At 44.7% G+C, this 21,504-nt stretch overlaps 1 pseudogene; it reads right to left on the reverse strand.

Annotated features, from left to right (window-relative positions):
• Nucleotides 1-16,995: 16,995 nt before the first annotated feature.
• LOC138634490 (piggyBac transposable element-derived protein 4-like) lies at nt 16,996-19,167 on the reverse strand (annotated as a pseudogene).
• Nucleotides 19,168-21,504: the final 2,337 nt, after the last annotated feature.

A 21,504-nucleotide genomic window follows, 5' to 3' on the forward strand; every position in this document is an offset into this window, starting at 1 on the left:
ATGGTGCCCCTACAAAATGTTGGAGAGGAACTTTATTAGGGAATATTACAATCTTTATTTAAGAGGATTGTCTTTGTCTTTGTTGACCCTCAAAACTCTGCCTCGCACTCAAACAGTCCCTGCTCGCTTTCACATTTACTCAGCCCGTTCGTTGGTAGTCTATGGAGATAAATTAGTGTCAAAACGAGTGCAAATGCATTCTACATGATTTACAAATGGAAAATAGGAATTACAAACTCAGCACTCCTCAATATACCTGTGAAGTTGCGATCTGTGGGGAGTGATGAGGTCACAGCTTGGATCCCAAGCTCTGTTTTTTATGCACAAATTGAAAACATTCATTAAAACAGATGGATGGAAATGTAATTGGAGACTAAAAGCCTTCAGGTAGGTGGTAGGGTGGAGGTGTGGCTTTTAAAATGCTCTATAAACAGCAGCAGTGGCAGTGGAAGCACAGCTTCCAGGTGAGCGGTGTTGCTGCAGGCGTAGAATCACTAGAACACTGATGGTGTGAGCACACAATCATGATCAACCGAATGTTGGATATATATAATGTTGCCGTGACAACAGTGCAACATGTGTGTTAGCTTACAGGCTTTACTTCACTTGTAGGCTACATTTAACCTGTGGTAAAATATCAGTCAGCTCCCGCGATGCTTCGAGTCGTTACTTTGCCACAGCGTGCCTGTGATTGTGTATCACTGTTCAAGGTTGTACTGCTCACACATCAATCAGATTCCAGCGAGCTGACTAGAGGGTGAACTTTGTGTGTGCTGGAAGCAGTACGTGCTCTTGCCGGCCTGGTGCACCGAGGTCACGTTCAGAGACCTGAGCTTTTATTTTGATGAGTAAATTGTTATGAATGATTTACAGCAAAAAGTGGTTCTAACAGCCAGAATGATCCTTGTTGAGTTTGAAAATGTCCATAAACCACAAAGTAAGATTTATCATGACAGCCACATGTGTTGTATACACTCAGTCTTCCAACAAAGTTCAGCAGGATTGTTTTGGTGCGGATTTGTGATTTTCAGCAGGGAAAATAACCACTACCCCCCCCCCCCACACACACACACACACACACACACACACTTCATACTGATGAAAACAGATTGGCTTGTCTCTGCAGCTCTGAGCGCACCCTCTTTTCACGAGATCTTACTCATATTTGCAATGCAAAACTGCAAATTTCATAGACTATAGAGCAGCACTCTAATCTTTCTGTGAGGTGAAAAGCATGGGGAAATATATTGGCACCTTGAGAGAGGCTGGTGTGTGTGTGTGTGTGTGTGTGTGTGTGTGTGTGTGTGTGTGTGTGTGTGTGTGTGTGTGTGTGTGTGTGTGTGTGTGTGTGTGTGTGTGTGTGTGTGTGTGTGTGTGGAGTGCAGGTGTACTGCAGGCCAAATCCATCTGAATTATTGAGACCAAAACAGCGAGCTTTGTGTCTGTCAGTGAGCTGCCTGGCTCCATAAACGGTGACCTCTCGATCAGAGGCTGACACAGTGTGGCCTTGTTACCTGCCAACCTACGGGGCTGAATCACTGACTGTGATGATAAAAGAAGGGTGTCAAGGTCCGCCGGCTGCCAAAGAGAGGAGTATGTTTTTCAGCAGGTTGAACTCTGTGAGCTGTTAAGCCTCATTAGGAATTCAAAGTTAGCTTAGCTCCCGTCCAACCAAGGAAATAAAAAGTGTTGAATAGATGATGCAAGATCATGTTTCCACAAAAACAAGATACTTTATCCGTCTCTTTGGAATCCAAATGTTTTATGTTGAGGCAGAGACATATTTATTCAAATCAGAAGGTACAAGCTCACAAAATGAGGCAGTGAATTAATTGGTTTTGTTGAGCAATAGCCTCGTATCAACTGATTTCAGGCTTTCAATGCTGCAGAACTCAACTGAAATACATAATTGGCAGGACTGCAAAAACATGGTTTGAAATATAAATCCTTCACATGAAAGGCTTGCTTGAAAATGATGTGGTAAGTGCAAACTTTTAATGTTAGTGAAAACCTCACTTATTTTTCATACTTATGGTTTTTGTTGCTCTTCATAACCTGTTGTGTCCATCCATCCATCCATCATCCATCCATCAATCCATCATCCATCCATCCATCATCCATCCATCCATCATCCATCCATCCATCCATCCATCCATCCATCCATCATCCATCCATCCATCCATCATCCATCCATCCATCCATCCATCCATCCATCATCCATCCATCCATCCATCCATCCATCCATCCATCCATCCATCCATCCATCATCCATCCATCCAACCATCCATCCATCCATCATCCATCATCCATCCATCCATCCATCCATCCATCCATCCATCCATCCATCCATCCATCATCCATCCATCCATCCATCCATCCATCCATCCATCCATCCATCCATCCATCCATCCATCCATCCATCCATCCATCCATCCATCCATCCATCCATCATCCATCCATCCATCCATCCATCCATCCATCCATCATCCATCCATCATCCATCCATCCATCCATCCATCCATCCATCCATCCATCCATCCATCCATCCATCCATCCATCCATCCATCCATCCATCCATCCATCCATCCATCCATCCATCATCCATCCATCCATCCATCCATCCATCCATCCATCCATCCATCCATCCATCCATCCATCCATCATCCATCCATCCATCATCCATCCATCCATCCATCCATCCATCCATCCATCCATCCATCCATCCATCCATCCATCCATCCATCCATCCATCCATCCATCCATTTTTCCGTCCATCCGTCCATCCATCCAACCCTCCATTCATTACATTACATTTCATTTCATTTAGCTGATGCTTTTATCCAAAGCGACTTACAATAAGTGCATTTCAACCATGCTGTCCTGATGTCGTTGTGGAGCTCATTCCACCATTTAGGAGCCAGGACAGAAAACAGTCATGATTTTGTAGAATGTTTAACTCAGTGAGGAGCAACAAGCTGATTGGTAGAAGCAGAGCGGAGTGAACGGGGTGGGATGTAAGGTTTGACCATGTCCTGGATGTAGAGGAGGAGGAGGAGGAGGAGGAGGAGGATGAGGAGGAGCAGAGTGAACAGGCTGGGATGTAAGGTTTGACCATGTCCTGGATGTAGAGGAGGAAGAGGAAGAGGAGGAGGAGGAGTGGAGTGAACGGGCTGGGATGTAAGGTTTGACCATGTCCTGGATGTAGAGGAGGAGGAGGAGGAAGAGTGGAGTGAACGGGCTGGGATGTAAGGTTTGACCATGTCCTGGATATAGAGGAGGAGGAGGAGGAGGAAGAGGAGTGGAGTGAACGGGCTGGGATGTAAGGTTTGACCATGTCCTGGATGTAGAGGAGGAGGAGGAGGAGGAGCAGAGTGAACAGGCTGGGATGTAAGGTTTGACCATGTCCTGGATGTAGACTGGACCTGATCTGTTCGTAGCATGGTACGCAAGTACCAATGTTTTGAAACAGATGCTGGCAGCTACTGGTAACCAGTGAAGGGAGCGGAGGAGGAGGAGAAGGAGGAGGAGGAGTGGGAGGAGAGGAGTAGTGTGAGTGAATCTAGGAGGTTAAACACCAGTCGAGCTGTTGCATTCTAGATGAGCTGCAGAGGTCGGATGGTACTAACAGGTAGACATGCCAGGAGGGAGTTACAGTAGTCTAGATGTGAGATGACCAAAACCTGGACCAGAACCTGGACCAGAACCTGGACCAGAACCTGCACCTCCTTCTGAGTGAGAAGAGGACGTATTCTCCTGATGTTGTGCAGCATGTATCTACAGGAACGTGTTGTTGCAGTGATGTTGGCAGTAAGAGAGAGTTGACTGTGGAGTGTCTCCGAGGTTCTTAGCAGTCAGGGTCGGGATAACAGAGTTGTTGAAGGTAGTAGTCAGGTCGAGGGTGGGAGAGTCTTTCCCTGGAAGGAAGAGCAGGTCGGTCTTGTGGAGGTTGATTTCCAGGTGGTGTGAGGACATCCACTGAGACATGTCAGTCAGACAGGCAGAGATTCATGCTGCTACCTGTGTTTCAGATCTGGAAAAGAGAGGATCAGTTGGGTGTCATCAGCATAGCTGTGGTAGGAAAAGACATGCGAGTGAAGGACAGAGCCGAGAGAGTCGGTGTACAGAGAGAAGAGGAGGGGACCCGGGACGGAGCCTTGAGGGACACCAGTAGTGAGAGGACAAGGTTCAGACACAGATCCTCTCCAAGTTCCCCGGTAGGTGAGGTCGTTGAGGTAGGATGAGAACAGGGAGAGAGCAGAGAGACACCGAGGTCCTGAAGGAGGAAAGAAGGATCTGGTGGTTCACTGTGTCCAATGCAGCAGAAGGTCTAGAAGGATCAGGACAGAGGACAGAGAGGCTGCTCTAGCAGTGTGAAGCTGCTCAGAGACAGAAGGAGGACCGTCTCTGTTGAGTGGTCTGTTGAAACCAGACTGGTGGTCAAGAAGGTTATTATGGTGGAGATAGGAGGAGAGTTGGTCAAAGATAGCTCGCTCCAGAGTTTTAGAAAGAAAGGAAAGAAGAGAGACGGTCTGTAGTTGTTTACTTCAGACGGGTTGAGGGGGGGTTTCTTCAGGAGAGGGTTCACTCTCCTTCAGAGAGTTCAGGAAACAGACCGTTGACGGAGAAGTGGTGATGAGATGGAGAGAAAAGGAAGAAGGTCTGGAGCAATAGACTGGAGAATGAGATGGGATGGGGAGGGGGGGTGGAGGTTACCAAGGTAACAACTTGATTGGGAGACGAGGGGGTGAAAGAGGAAAGCGAAGGGGATGAAGATGAAGATGATGGACATGTAGTTATAGAAGATGGATTATAAAATGAGGAGCGTATGTCATCCATCTTTTTAGTAAAGTAGTTTTGGTAGGCTTGGTGGAAGGAGGAGGGAGGGGGAGGAGGTTGGAGAAGATGGAGAAGATGGAGAAGAGCTTTTTGGGGTTGGAAAATGAGGATGTAATTCTGGTTTGGTAGAAAATGCTTTTGGCTGCAGAGATAGAGGAGAGGAGAGAGGAGGAGGACAGGAGGACATGGAGGAGGACAGAGACAATCAAGAGAGGAAGACAGAGTAGAAAGGAGAGTGTCTGTGGCTGAGTTAGGATGCATGAAGGAGAAAGAGTCAGTTGAAGGGAGGGCAGATAAAACAGAGGAGGGAGAGAGAAGGGAGAGAGGAGGGAGGGAGGAGGAGGGAGAGAGGAGGAGGGAGAGAGGAGGAGGGAGAGAGGAAGTGAATGTTGTGACGGACAGGTCCAGAGTCTGTTGATGTGGTCAGGTTGTCAGTTAGAGAGAGTCAGAGATAAAGAAGTGGTCGGAGACATGAAGTGGAGTTACAGTGAGGTTAGATGTGGAGCAGTTTCTGGTGAAATATAGTCCAGGTGGTTCCAACCTTTGTGAGGAGGAGGAGAAGGACTGAGGGAGACACCAAAGGAAGACAGGAAGAGCACAAGGTCAGACGACTTCTCAGTCTGGATGTTAAAGTCACCCAGAAGGACAAGTGGAGGACCATGTTCTGGGACGTTTGACAGGAGGACGTCTAATTCGTCCAAAAAAATCTCCCAAAGGACCTGGAGGACGGTAGAGGACAACAATGTTTAATTGTACCGGATGAGTAACTGTCACAGCATGAAACTCAAGAGACAGTGAGGTAGGAAGTGGAAGTGGGTAAAGAGAAAACCTCCATTTAGGGAGATGAGTAGACCTGTACTCCCCCTCCTCCCCCTCCTCCTCCTACCAGTGGGTCTGGGGGTGTGGCTGAAGGAGAAGACAGAGGAGAGAGCAGCAGGGTGGATGTTGTCCGGTGTGATCCAGGTCTCAGTGAGACCAAGGAAGTCCAGAGATGAAGTCTGTCTTCAGCTGACTGACAGTCCAGAGTCCTCCTGTGACGAGGTGTTGGGTATGAGTGGAACGGGTGGGACAGATAACAGAGGAAAGGTTACGGTGTTGGTGTGAACGAGTGAGAGGCCTGTAGTATCTACGAGTAGATATACACACCGGGACGGAAAGTACACACATACTCAGATAGTAGTAGTTATACTCCTTTCCAAGACTCCTTTGTCTTTATCCTCCGAGTCTTCGGAGACTCCAACGAAAGACTCTTTTGTCTTTATCTTCCGAGTCTTCAAACGATGAGTTCTCACTGACGCTGAAGCTGACGCTTCAAACACTTCCTGGTTTTATAACAGCGTTGGCTGCAGCTGGTCAGACCACACCTCCATGAAGAGAAGCCTGTCTCCACAATATAATATTGAAATGTTCTATGTCCATGTATCACAGTGTTAAAGTGAACTGCTACAGAGTTTTTCAGATTGTTTGTCTGCTCCACAACCCACATGGACATTCTTCCAGAACCTGTTGCTCACTAAATAAAGCTTTACAACATAAAGGCAGGACAAACATTAACCGTGTTGCTACATATACAAACTTTATCTAAACTGTGGATACTGGTGCCACACCAGTCTATAGCATTCAGCTGTGCCCAACACAACACATATAAACATCCAGGCAGAACCTTTACCTGGCTTAATACTGTACACTGATGAGCCAAAACATGATGGTTACTCACAGAAGTAAATATGTTTGTGAACATCATTGATATGCTGGTAAGAACAGCACATCAAAGTTCTGAGATAATTCAGACAGTAAGTGAACAGCCGCTGCTGTTGTCAACACATTGGATGCAGGACAAATATTCAGGAAGACACAAAATCTCAGATTGCAAGGCTTCATGTGATGCTCCAGCTCAGCAGTAGAGAACACCTACCAACTGCAGTCTGAGGAGTAACAACATGAACCAGTGACAGGGTGTTGGGGGTTATGCTGGAACAAGTCTGATCCACGGAGACTCCAAATAGCAACTTCCATGACTTCAAAGATCTACTCTTATCGGCCCTCACAGGTCTGGTGGAGTCCAGGCCTCGGCAAGTTGGAGCACTTTTGGCCGTACGATCAAGGACACATTAGGCAGGCCGTCAAAATGTTTGGGCTAAAAGAATAGATGCTTTAGATATACTTACAGTAATCATGTCAAACGGAGGGTGGCTTTCCTACTTTAAGAGTAACTGCGCTCTGCAAGTGAACCCGTCACGTTATTTAAAGATAAAAATGTCAAGTTTAAGTGATGGGAGCATTTGATTGTGCTGAGCCCTCAAAAATAATGATGGGTACCCTAACTTCAACCACAGCTTCAACCAAAGCTCAGCCATAAAAACATGAGTGATATGACAGCTCCTTAAAAGTGAAGCCAAAATCTCACAGAAATGGGCGCTCCCATTATGTCATTTACAAGCATGGTCTTCAGAGAAGTGACTTGGTGATGGAGACGCGGTATTGAGGGCTGAGCAGGAGGCGGGGCCTTAGAGCATAAACAGTCTATGTGGAAAAAGTATTGGCATGTAGCGAGGCGATGAACATGATAATTATACAGAGAGCATTCACAACAGTCCAAGACAGTTAACAATGTGGCAGCTGAGCCCCTTAAAGGTCAAGTGGTGTGTTTTTAGTGTGCTCACATTTGGGTCAGGCAGGAGGCGGGACATCAACAGGACATATCCACCCACTTTATCACTAATGTGAGGCTTTTATTGCAAATATAGTATTTTGGCTTCACTTTGTTGTGGTGGGAGGAAATGGTGTGCTGCACACACTAATATTTAACATTTAAAACACATTTCTCAAATGATGAAATAAATGACACCAACATAATTGTTTTGTAATTGCTTATTGCTTTTTCATTGTGATGGATTTCTTTCTCAGCCTGATGGATAAATGGAACAAGATTTTTAATTAAAGGAGTCATCCATTTTGGGAGCTCAAAAGACCAGTTTGCACACAATCCCTTCCTCATCCTCTTTATCTGTTGGAAAAGTCTCTCTACTTCATATTATTCTTCAGTTTAGGGATCAAACACACTAACTTCTTTATCACTGCTATGACAACAGTATCAGGGCTGGATGGAAATTGTCTTCTTCCTCCTGTCTTATTTATTAGCTGCAACTTTTTGTGTAGGCACAACTCATGTTTGTGTATTTTGCCTTGAGAGCAGCATTGTGCTGTTCTTTATCAGCGGTAGGGAAGCAAATCAGTTCGTCTTAGCACATTCAAATCTACAGAAACGGAAGGAGAGAGGTGTTGTGTGTTAGTGTTCATGTTGACCCAAGAGCAGAACGCATAGCAGGATTTAAAACAATAAACACATTTATAGAAAGGGAATGGATATGGTCTTGAATATTCAATCCGTTGGTGCTCAATGATTGCATTTGAATGTAAGCAAAGTCCTGGTGGCTGGAAAGCCAAAACAAGTCCAAGCAACCAGAAATCCTCCTCTAATCACGTTGCAGGAAGAGAGAAGCACGGGCGACCCCCAGTAGAAAGAGCAGAGTGAACACGTGCTTCCCTGTGATATGTCTCTGTGAACCGCTACCGGGTTTGGAGGCGAGTCACTGATGATCTCCGTGAATCGATGCAGGACAGACGGCAGGGTCCACTATTTGGATCCCGAAGTCCAACACAGGATTGCCAGCGGTGGACATCAACCGTTGATCTCCGTGGACCGACGAAGGAAAGACTCTCAAGGATTGACATTGGATTACATGTAAGTTTCAGGATGAAACACAGTCAGGCAGGCACGCTGGTGGTTACTGCAGCAGGTGGAAGACAGACACAGGTCAGAACCAGAAGCAGAGTTACAGGAGTCAAACTTACTACGATCACTGCAGCGTGGTACCAAGTGAGCTGATGGAATGGACTGACGAAGGAGCGGTGCGGGACCGGGGTTCATATACTACCAGGCTTAGTGGGATTGGACGCAGCTGACCAGCTGATCAGAGGAGTGGTTGTGGGAGTTGTCTGAAAGCGGGCAGAGGAAGAATCCACACCCTCCAAACACAGACCAGAACACAGAGGACAAAAACAAACACGGGAATCACAGACACTTTCCAACAGATTTAAAGTTTGTAAATGTCTGAACACAGTTTTCAGTGAGTGTCTCTGCAGTGGTCGGTTAGAGAGCTGGTGATGTAAAAGTATTGAAAGGTAATGCGAAGCTAAATATTGTGGTCCTGAATGAAAGTGACAGCATCCTGCAGACTCATTTACTGCTTTCATCTGGAGAGATCTACTGATCTAAGAATTGGTTTAAATTTACTTTCACTAAGTACACAACCACGTCAAGCAGTAGAACTATAACCAACATACTTAATGCACAGTTTAACATAAAAAAGAGTTGTTCTATGCCTGGACGTTATGTTGAGAGCACCTGGGTGCATATAGTCTACGACTCAGAAAGAAAGGAAGAAGGAAAGACAATGCAAAAGTAGTTCTCCAAAAAAAAACATCTTGCCACTACTTTTCAAGGATTTAGTTTTGAGAAGGCTCATTGTTTCCCCCTGTGGTCATTCTGGGAAAATAAACACTCAGTATAACTAATTGTTTGGCAAAAGTAATTCTGGTTAACATCTCAAGCTTCATTAAAGCTGAGTGAACATCTTCTACCTCAAGCATTTATACCGAACCATCCATAGGTGTCTCCCATGCACTGGATGAAGCAGTCACAAACATTCAGTTGTAGTTTAAAGACAGGAGGTCAGTCGTAACATCAGATTTCAAATTAAACTTGCTGCCTTTAGTTTCGACTAATGAAGCTCTAAGGACTGAATTGTTTAAAATGAGTATAAGAGATCGACAGAGAGTGGAATTTTTTGGTTCTTCCACAGAGAGTCAGAGCTCAGCTGGCCTCTAATTTAGATGCACCTTAAGTTATTTTGAAATTACAATTATACTGACAGTATTAAAATGCAGTTCCTGTTGTGAATTCTAGGTGTCACTATCACCTAATGGGTACATCAGCAACATCCTCAGTGAGGTTATAGTGAACATAACCTCAACTGAACAAGAGTGTGTGATCATTAACAGTTTTGGGTTTTGCAGGTAAAAATGTATTCATTATACTGACACGCAGTCAGACGCTCAGCTGTGTGCTTGTATAGTCTCGGGACAGTTCTGGAGTAGCTGGAGCTCAGTAAGATTGGAAATGTACCCTTTCTTCGGAGAAATGGCCTCTTGCCTGGTCTGAAGTCACCACCAGCAGCTCCTCCTGTCAGAGCTCCACAAGTTCTGAAAAGTCCAGATGAGCTCAGGATGCTCACTTTATGAGGATTTAGATAAGTATGGGAGCAAACATTTTTGCTTATAACGCTGATCAGTCATCTTAGACATCAGTCTGCTTGTACTCTGTGACCTGACAACCATTTTTCAGTTTAAACCCCGGTATTCAAAAAACAAACTTGGTACTTAAACTCACATGCATGGTAGAGGTCTTTTGTCTTATCTACGTTTTTCTCCATGTAGCCAATAATGAGGGAAATCCTCACCATTGATTTTGATGCTGCAAGTGGTGATTAAAGTCCATATTAACAGATCATAGCAGACACGCTGCCTGCTGAGATGTGTGTCTCACCAGCATCTCGCGCCCCGTGTGAGATGCATCATTTATAACCGACGCCTATTTTTCATGCATAGCACGGTTCCCTGCTAAAATATACAGGGAAAGGATCTGTGATCACATTTGTACTTTATAATCATAGTAAAAACACAGTGAAGACTCCAATTCTATCATGTAGACACTTCACCAGGTGAGGGCTGGGGTTTTCGCTCCATCTCAGTTTGTGTGTCTATGAATAAATAAAAACCACATTCCTGCTTTTTGGTTACAACTCATCACTTTTAGGACCTCAGAAATTCAACATTGATGGCCGTTATTAAGGGGAAACTCATTCATTCAACGGTAGGAGCTGCAACATCACAGCTGACACGCAGCCAGTGTGGACACACAAACACAAACACAAGCACGCAACAGCTAAGATGTGCGTAAAAGGTAAAGCACACGCCAGGCAGGCCGGGTGTTCCAGGCCTTACTGTTATTAGCCTCCTTCTCTTCACTGTTTTTGGTGTCTTGGATGCAGCTTTCGATGCTGGAGCACTGCCCTTTAAAACCAGTGAAGGTGTCATCCATGGACTGCTGCAGATGTTAGCAGCTGTCTGGGCAGTCTGTTCAAATTAGTTTACTTGTAAAACTTCTCTCCGCTTTAGGAAGAAGGGGGTGTCGAGGGACATCTCTAGTGATTGTAGGATTTGGTCCAAGTTGAGGTTCTTTCCATTTTAGCCGCTGAGCTTCTGTGTTCGCTGCAGTCTAATCACCTTCATTAATGGGGATGCTGGTAAACAGCCCACTGACATCAAAGGATATCAGCTCATATCCAGATGAAATCCAGAGATTCACAACACTTTCATTAATACTTGACCAAATGTACAAACGTACTGTATGTGTTGCCATCAGTCTAATCACAAATCTGACTGCAGTCCAGGTTTGTGTTTCCAGGCTAAAAGCAGTTTAAGGTCAGCCCTCAGAGATGAAATGTATTTATGAACTACAAGAAATACAGAAGTTTGTATCTTCACGTCATTCATGCTGATTCAATATCTGATCGCATTCTGTCTACCCAAGATATTTGAAGTGTGTTTACCTTCGACTGCCTATTACACCAACCTACACCACCAACCTACACCACCAACCCTTTTACAAAGACTGTTCATGCTGAGAAAAATTAAATATGATCGTTACACAAATGATCAGCCTTTAATTACTTTAATGGCAGAGAACCTAAATTTATTCATGTGTCAGAAGACGTAAGATACGGCCCTTTATTTTGACACACTTATTCTGCGCCGAGTCCCTCCCAGTAAATTTAGATTGAGTTATTCAATCCTAGCCAAGGGGCATGAATGCCTTGCCCAAAGGTTGGAGCCCTTCAGGCAGTGAACGCCCACAAATCTTTATTTATGTCTTCTGTTTTTCAGGCATAACAAACTCAGGTCTATTAGATGGATGACTGTGCAACTTCTTTGATCTCCCGTTGCTTGCTGCTGCAGTCATTTAACGTGCCACACAAACTGTGCGAGATCTGAATATGCACATATCTCTGTGTAGCCAACAGCACTGCAAAGACTCATTACACACGTGTTAAAAGGATGTGATGAATGCAACTTCAGTGGATAAACACTGCAGGTAATTTCCTATGGCATCGCATCAAAACCCTTTAAGGGGGAGCTTTTGGTTTAAAGCTGGAATGGACTGGCATCACACTGGGATGATTGCTGGTGCCACCCAGCAGCTGAAGAAGAGCCCAAGCAGATTAAAAGGTGATTAAACTCCCCTTAATCTCATTAAACGTAAAGAAGAAGCTAAATGGGATCACTACTGTGGAAGCTGATTCATGGAAACTCCCACGTTATCCCAACCAACCTCTGGTGCCCTGTTTGTGTGGGAAGCAGTTTGGCAATTTCAGACACTGCAGCAACAATCCAAATCTAAAGCTGCACTTGGCAACTGTACACACAGCTGATTTCAAACAACAGTCAGAACTAAACATGTAATGCCTTTAATTTAAGGAGTTTGGTGTCTGATTCTGTCTCCCTGAGGGATGAAAGGCAAAAGATGTAATGTTGGTGAGTCCCAGTTTCCAAGGCAGACTTTCCTCCTGGGAGACGGTGGCAACTTCCTGAGGGCCCTAGATGATCCGTGTGGAAATGAGTTTGTGGTGATATGATTTATTGCAGGTTTGGTTGGGAATATACTACCACTCAAACACAAAAGGCCCATGTTTTAAAAAAAACAATCATCGAAATCAAAGCTGCAGAGCCTTTGAAATGTTATGGTTGTGTGGCTCAATCCTTAAAACACAAGATCGTACATTTCCCATGATGCAACTCAATTGTTTCCATTTGTTACACTGTAAATACCTTCTAGACTGACTATGAGGTCGGAAGAGCCCAGTTATGAGGCATATCATGGTTTTGACCATATTTGGGATATAATATTTCAACCCAGTATCACGGCAAACAGTGAAATAGACACGCCAGTCCACTACAGCAAAACGTGAAATAGCCATGTGTAACTGTCACACCTAGACAGGCCGAAATGTGACTATTTCACATTTTGCTGCGATACCCTAAACTAGTATCATCCTGCTGAAATGTTGTTTACATAACTATTTACTGACACGCATTTCAATTATCAAATGGATATGTTGAGTATGGACTGGCTAATTGGACTGGAGAACAGAGGAGAAATTTAGGAACATAATCGTGAAAAAAAAAAAAAAGCCTATAGATCACCCACACATTGAACTGGACTGAGTACATTGAGCAGGGAAAGTTGTTAGCAAGAGTGAAAAACCCTGTCAACTTCGAGTGGAGTTTTTACAGCATAAGGACAAGTCAACACTGCAGGCAAAAGCAGAATCCCTGGAAGGGAACCAACATCTTCATCAATGAGTTTGTCTGAAGAGGAAATATCTTTGCCAGAGATGCATTAGAACTAGGGAGTTGGCCACAGAAAGTTATTGCTCTACTGAATAAAATTTACCTTCTCTCATGAAATTCAAAATCTTTTTTTCCCCCACAAGTTATTATGTAGTACTTTGTTGAAGTCACGTCTTCTTATTAGTTTACTGGTTGGTTGCTGCTTGATTCCACCTTAATAACTGAAGCATCCCCAAAAAATACAGAAAAAAACAAGTCTGTTGGATTTACATGAAAGAAATATGTAACACATATTTAAGTTATGTGTAGTGTAAATTAGTTTTGTTTAATATAATATTCTCATTTGTTGAGCAAACATGACCTTTTTATGTTAATCTAAAGCGTTTCTTCAATGTTAAACATATTCAATTACCCTACGTTAAAACAACTTTTTATGTTTCATAGATTCATTTATCCATTAAAGTAATGTGAGCTTTTCTATTTAAAGTGCACACACTGTTGTTCTGCTAAACCCAGCGAACCTACTCTAAATCGTACACAATGAAGTCGTAAGCTTCTTCATGCTTTGTATCCAACCTTGTTCAATTTTTAGCATCCTTGAGTCAAGACTTTTCTATCATTTTATTAACAGAAACATGGCTTTCAGAAGATACAAAAGGTATTTATGAGCTCTCTTAACATAATTCAGTTCATTCTACCAGAGACAGAAAAGCTAGAGGTGTTGTATTTATGTGCATAAGGACTATGGATAAATACAGAGACAGGAGGTGTCCTTACTTCAAGAGGGTGTGGATACTGAATCCATCTTTGTAGAAATAACCTTGCCCAGCAAAGGCAAAACAAAAGATCATTGGCTGTGTTCATTGCCCTCCAACTGACATGAATCATTTTAATGGCAGAATCACAAATACTTTGAAAGAAATAAATAAGGAGGAGAAAATTAGTTGCATCCTTGGAAATGTGAAATACATCCACCAACAGAGGACTGAAGAGTTTGTATTCTAATCACTTATCTAATTATTAACAAACCCACCAGAGTGACAATTAAATCTGCTATGAAAGATGACATATTGACAAATTCACAAAAAAACGTGACTCAATTGGGCAAACTGATATTTCAGACCACTTTCCAATCATCCAGTTTAGTTTACTATCAGGTTGTCTTTTCTTTTTATTATCAAGCCAAGTAATTAATGGGAAAGATGACGAGAAATATGAAGTTTCAACACTACTTGATGGTTTAAACTGGAAAAATGTGTTTACCCAACCTGATGCAAACTCTGCCTACCAATTATTCTCAAATCTTTCAATACTGTTTTATCAAATGTTTCCCATTAGTCACAACAACATGATCCAAAAGACATGATAATATTAAAGCCTGGTTCACCCCTTTTTAAAGAGGTCCTCAATGGTGAAAACTAAACTTTGTAAAAGATTGTTAAGTCCAATGCCTCTGGACAAATTCAGTTATATAAAAAAAAAATAATCCTCTACTTAGGACAGCTGAAAAAAGTATTCCAGTGATAAATATAAGACTGGTCTAAATGGAGGATATTTCACTAGCTTTGCAAAACTGTTAACCTAGCCAAAAAAAAACAAAAACAAAATATGACATTGAAGTTTATAGTCAGGTGAAGACCCTTCCTTAGGAAACCACATTTATACAACTTTAACAGTGATGTATCATGATTCACAGTGGCGAAGGCTTTGAAAGAGCTCAGATCATGTGTTTTGAAAATAGAAATTAATTTTGCAATGACTTGCAACAAGAAACACACACATTTACAAAAAACATTGACTTAGATGCTATCTCAAAAGGTTCAGTATGTTTTTTTTTCCCCATCAGAGAAGTGTGACGGTCATTCTGCTGATGTTGTTGCCTTTTTCAGTAACTAATTTATTGTTGTCCAAGTTTCTTTGATAATGTTTGAGGATTTCTTATATTTATCACTGGAATACTTTTTTCAGCTGCCCTAAGTACAGGATTACAGATATATGAGTATTGAAACTGAGTTCCAAGATGCTAGAAGTACAGAGAATGGGAGATGGAGATAAAAAGAAACCAGTGCAGAGAGAGAAACGACAAATCCCTCGTTGGGAGTCTGATATTTCTTCTGACGCTGTGTACGTTTTATAACTTCCACAATCTGTTGCCATTGAATCACTTCTGCACTTTTCCATCAGTACTCTACTGTTTTCTATAAAATTACTGTTGTATTTGGTGATTTTACTCATTTCCAATTTTTGTGATTCTACCTTGTATGTTAATAATGTCAAACTGTGTATTTACCAATGTACAGTGAACCCTCGTTTTCCGCGGGGGTTACGTTCCAAATAGAAACCGTGATAGGCGAAATCCGTGAAGTAGTAACCTTTATTTTTTTTACAATTATTATACAATGAAATACTCCATAATACATTGAAACCAAAGGACAAAACCTTTTTACAAGCCCAAGCATTTGTTTAACAAATAAAAGTACTGTATAAATGTGTTTTTTACAAATAACTACTGTACTGTAAAATAATAATTTTAATCATCAATACGAACTGAAGGCTTCAAATTGCTGAGATCGGCACCGCCCCACTGCGACCCGAGTCATTGGATTAGAACGGGAGGAAATGAAAAATGATTATGAAAACAAATACAAAGTACAGTAGGACAAATAGTGACTCGTGTATTTCACTGCTCTTCTGACTGAGCCGCTGCATCCTGACTCCGCTCTGCAGCGGTTCTTTCTTCTAAAGCCGGCGGTGCAGGTGTGGTTTTTCGAGAGAAGAACATAGTTATCGGTAGTTGTTGTCGCTCTTTTTTCTTCTGAGCAAAAAGATTCTTATAAACCGACATGCCACCATCGATTATTTTTAATTTGGCAAGCTGTTTTACGCACGTGTACATATTAAACCGCAACGTTATTGACAAACAGGTAGAGAAGAAGCGGAGAGACTGTTTAGCCAATCAGAATGCAGAACACAATGCACGATGCAAATCCGTGAAGCAGCGAGACCGTGAAAGGTGAACCGCGTTATAGCGAGGGTTCACTGTATATATATCTTACCACGTAAAGGACACACTACTTCCTGCTAACTAAGTGTTAGCCCTCGGTTAAAACTACAAGGTGCAGAATCATCTATTCTGGGCTTAACCCTTGTGTTGTCCTCACATTTTCTTGACACCCAGTGCCCTCGGGTCAAAATGTCCAGCTTTATCAAAGGCCTGGATTTCATATTGTCTGTACACCCAGCATCCTCGGGTCAAACTGTCCATCGTTATCTCATATTGTCTGTCCACCCAGTGCCCTCGGGTCAAACTGTCCATCGTTATCTCATATTGTCTGTCCACCCAGTGCCCTCGGGTCAAACTGTCCATCGTTATCTCATATTGTCTGTCCACCCAGTGCCCTCGGGTCAAACTGTCCATCGTTATCTCATATTGTCTGTACACCCAGTGCCCTCGGGTCAAACTGTCCATCGTTATCTCATATTGTCTGTCCACCCAGTGCCCTCGGGTCAAACTGTCCATCGTTATCTCATATTGTCTGTCCACCCAGCGCCCTTGGGTCAAACTGTCCATCGTTATCTCATATTGTCTATACACCCAGTGTCCTCGGGTCAAACCATCCAACGTTATCTCATATCGTATGTACACCCAGAGTCCTCGGGTCAAACTGTCCGGTGCCATCTACGGCCTCAATTTGCACACACGGGACAGCAGGCGAGCCTTTGCAGATGTATTTCTTACACCTGTAGCACATTGAGTTTTACTGTCCTTCTTCGGTGGACAGATCTGACACCTCTTCCTCTTCCTCGCCCCGAGAGCTGGGGAGCTGTTTGGGGCTGACGCCAGGGCAGGCTGATCCTCGGGCGCGTCGCAAGACCTGGGCCTCTGAACGGCTTTCGCAACCGAGGCGGCAGCTTCCGTGCGGGGGAGACGTTCCCTTCTTTCAATGAACGGGGTTACGAGCGCCTTGCCCAGCTGCTCCAGGAACACCCTCCTCTTGTTCTTTTTACCAGGCATTAGGGTTAAGCTTTCTCCATATCACAAAGGCGTTGTAGGAGGATACGTCGATGATGTTGTGGAATACGACCAGGGGCCAGCGAGCGGTCAGCTGTCTGCAACTGTACGTTCCTATCACCTTATCTAGGTTGTCCACACCTCCTTTGTGGCAGTTGTAGTCGAGGACGATGGCAGGCTTCCTGTCGTCTCGATCGCTGACAGCGGCCTTTGTGTGGCGCGTGCTCATGAGTAGCACATTCTTGTTTTTCTTTGGGAAGTAGGACACTAGAGCGGTCGTGGGCGTGAAGGTGAACTTTGACGAGAACACCCATCTGTCCTTTGGTGTAAGCAGCGCAGGCAGAAGCTCGGGTTTGTTCTTGAGTACCGTGCCGACCACGGTGATATTCTTCTTCAGGAGCTGTCGTCCGAGTTCGTAAGAAGTGAAGAAGTTGTCACGGGTCACGTTGCGACCACCGAGACCCTCCGTCACGTCGAGCACGACTCGCATCCCTTGGTTCTTCTCCGAGCCGCCGCTGCTAGCCTTCCCGGTGTACACTTGCATCTTTTTTTTTTTTTTTTTGATACACTTTATTAATCCCCGAGGGGAAATGTCTTCACTACAGCAGGGGGGCTCTCAGGGGGGAGCTGCTGCAGCAGGCTGCCACTAGCGCGGCGCCAGGTAACCTGACCTGAGGTGCATGTTTTTGGATGATGGGAGGAAGCCGGAGAACCCGGAGAGAACCCACGCAAGCACAGGGAGAACATGCAAACTCCGCACAGAAAGGCCCAGGACCGGATTCGAACCTGGAACCTTTTTTTTTTTTTTTTTGCTGTGAGGTGACAGTGCTAACCACTGCACCACCGTGCCGCCCCTTCCAAGCGTAGCTGGATCTCGCGTCGCAAGCCACCCACGACTTGATCCCGTATTTCGCCGGCTTGCTGGGCATGTACTGATGGAACGGACAACGACCTTTGGAGAGGGGAGAACACATTTGGTTTTTTGTGGGGTTTTTTGGGTTTTTTTGCTCGGGTTACAGGAAAGCTGGTAACGCGAAACACGTACACGGTTTGCACCTAGTGGCAATCGCCTGGTTATATTATTTTGTAAACCTGAACAATGAGAAACAAAACAAAAATATAGAAACCCCACCTCTGAATGGCACCAGTTGCTCATCCACGGTCACTTCGGGCCCTGGGTTGTAGAGGTGCAGCAGTCGCTCCACCCACGCGTCCCAGACCTCTCGTACGGCTGCCAGTTTGTCCGTAGCACATCTGGCGGGTCTCGTCTCGCGGTCATCGAACCGTAAAAGTCTCGAGTCAGTGTGATAGACTTTGAGTGGCATAGCGGCACGGAAAATAACCCTTCCGCTCTCCGCCTCGCCTCGGGACCTGTAGACGCCGGCTAGGATGAGCAGCCCTATGTATGCGCGCAGATCGGTCTCGTTCATCGCTTTCCAGCCGTCTCCGTACCTTCTGAAACCCTGAGGATTGGTCATCTCCCGGAGGATTGTTTCTATCGCCGGCGTGACAAACAGGGAGAACGTAGAGGCTATGTCGTGAGCGTGTGACACCGCGTACGTGGTGGGACCTGGGTCCGTCGCGGTCCCCGCCGGCTGTCCTCCGGCTCTACTTGACCCTTTGGCGTACGATGCTGACGACCATGTTATTTTTCCATTTTTGGAGAGGAGAGTTTCACCCCGGGAAATTTCCTGTTCTTCGTCTTCTGACGCCGAGTCGTCGTGGTCCGGATTGTACTCTTCCCCGTCTTTTTCCTCAGACACATCCTCCGCTTCCTCTTCGTAATCTTGCTGTACGTCCGACATGAGCTGTTGCACGACCTGTTCGGCTGTGAAACGCGCAGCCATGGCTTCGACGTGTAGGACAGAGTCGCGTGTCCGCACGTGTCACCGAGGCTAGATTAATATATAATGGCTTCGACGTGTAGGACAGGGGTTGAGGAGGGGGGGCGCGTGTGTCCGCACGTGTCACACAGGCTAGATTAATATGTTACGTTTGCTCGTACGCAAACTAGACAAAATGTGGACCGGGTCGAGATTTACCACAGGCGATCGAGTCCATCTCTCCGCCTGGGTCAGGGAGGGTCACGTGTGCGACCCGAGGACGAGGGGTGTGCGTGGGACCAGAGTCCTGGTTTTCTTTGTTTTGTTTTTACAAATTGTATAACCGTCAGGCATCTATTACTAATTGTTCATTTCCGTCACAGGTGACTCACTCAGAAAAACATCTCCATTGTGCACTCGTAGACATTTCTTAGTCCCAGTCCTCCACCCAGTGCCAAGAAAGCATACGAAGGTAAAACGCTCCTGCGACGACAACTCCCAGCGACACCAACCTGCTGCTTTACACCAGTCTGCATTTCTCTTATGCTCTCTCAACCTGTCCTCCTCCTGCCTTGTTCTTCGCTCTTCGTCCTGGGTCCACTTCACCGTGTCCCGCTCCTCCTGCGTGAATCTCAACTTGAGTGTGATCGCCAACAGGAAAGCGTGGGGCCCCGGAACGGATTGCTCAACGCACCTCTCGATGCTGACTTTCACTTCTTCTTGGGTTTTGTTGGCATCAAACAGCCCCGGAGAGTCGATGACGAGTTTCCTGTCGCCGTATTTCACTTGTTGTTTTTGGCATTCTTTAGTCACAGATTCAGGTGACGTGTCCTCTTTGAAGGCATCAACGTGGCCCAGGATGGTGTTTCCTGACAAAGTCTTGCCCAATCCAGTCTTTCCAACCAAAACGAGTCTCGGCTCGTTCAGATATGTGGACCCTGTGGACGATAAATAAATAAAAAAACAACAACATTGGTTTCACTAAATGAAGTAGTCGTCCTTTGTGCAACTGTTTGTATTCTCAAGGTATTACTATTCTCAATCTATCACGACAATATAGAAGCTAAAAAAGCAAGAAGCAGCTCTACATACCTGACTTTGTATTTCGCAACCATTTGCAGTACCGCCAGGAGAAAATCGGTTGTGTTGGTGTACTCGTGAATGGACCAAGTCATTTCATAATTAAAAGCGCTTCTTTGTCTACATTTAGAGTTTTATAAGCCCATGCACGCTCAATCGATCAATCGAGCGAAACCTGGTCTGGCTGGTGTAGTTTCAGGTTATTATTGACATTATTCAACCTCCAGTGTTTTACTTTACATGGAAAGCTACAAAAGCTCATTGTTGCCACTTTAAGGGGCTTCTCATCTTCACTCTGCTTTCCTGACAAACCTGCTGAGTCAGTGATGGTTTGCGTTTTTTTAACACTTACCTTTGTGTTTCTTTTGGCAGTGACATGTTTGTCCGCTTATGAATATCACCAGCAGGAACAATCCCCCCGTGGACAACCGAGTGTTTCCTCGTAACATCTCCGTGACTGTTAGAAACATCCCAAAAAATAAAAGATTTAGAACAGGTAGCACATAAACAATATGATTACAACAGACATTATATAATAAATGTATTCTTCTTCAGTCACAATGGATACTTGGAACAAACCTGTCGCAGTGTTTCCTCAACTGTCGTTTACGTTGGACACGTTTATATGTAGCAAAAAGGAGGCCTGGGTCACAGAGACCCGAGAACGAGGGTTGAGTTGGACCTGGGACCCGGGTCACAGAGACCCGAGGACGAGGGTTGAGTTGGACCTGGGGCCCGGGTCACAGAGACCCGAGGACGAGGGTTGAGTTGGACCTGGGGCCCGGGTCACAGAGACCCGAGGACGAGGGTTGTGTTGGACCTGGGGCCCGGGTCACAGAGACCCGAGGACGAGGGTTGAGTTGGACCTGGGGCCCGGGTCACAGAGACCCGAGGACGAGGGTTGTGTTGGACCTGGGGCCCGGGTCACAGAGACCCGAGGACAACACAAGGGTTAATTCCTTTTGATACTGAGCTGATTTTGTTACATTGCTTTGATGATAAGACAGTGTCATGTTGAAAAAGGATCTTCTCCAAACTGTTGTCACACTGGAGGTTTACGATTATATTAAAACAGCACTGGATGTTTGCGTGTGTTTAAATGGAAAAAGGAGGTTTGCTGAAACATCCCCAAACAGAGAACCATGTGTGTGGTCCATGGGTGAACATGTACATGTTTTTGCTCTTTGCATTTACAGTTGTTTATTCCCCAGTGAGAAATCTCTGTAGCAGGTTCACTTTATGGGGTCTTCTCCTTAAACTGATTAATTCAAAAGCATCAGG

The sequence above is a fragment of the Brachyistius frenatus genome, unplaced genomic scaffold (genome assembly GCF_029030835.1).
Source record: "Brachyistius frenatus isolate BFR_SWC_R1_liver_20210118 unplaced genomic scaffold, ASM2903083v1 Contig_264, whole genome shotgun sequence".
NCBI classification, from domain to species: domain Eukaryota; kingdom Metazoa; phylum Chordata; class Actinopteri; family Embiotocidae; genus Brachyistius; species Brachyistius frenatus.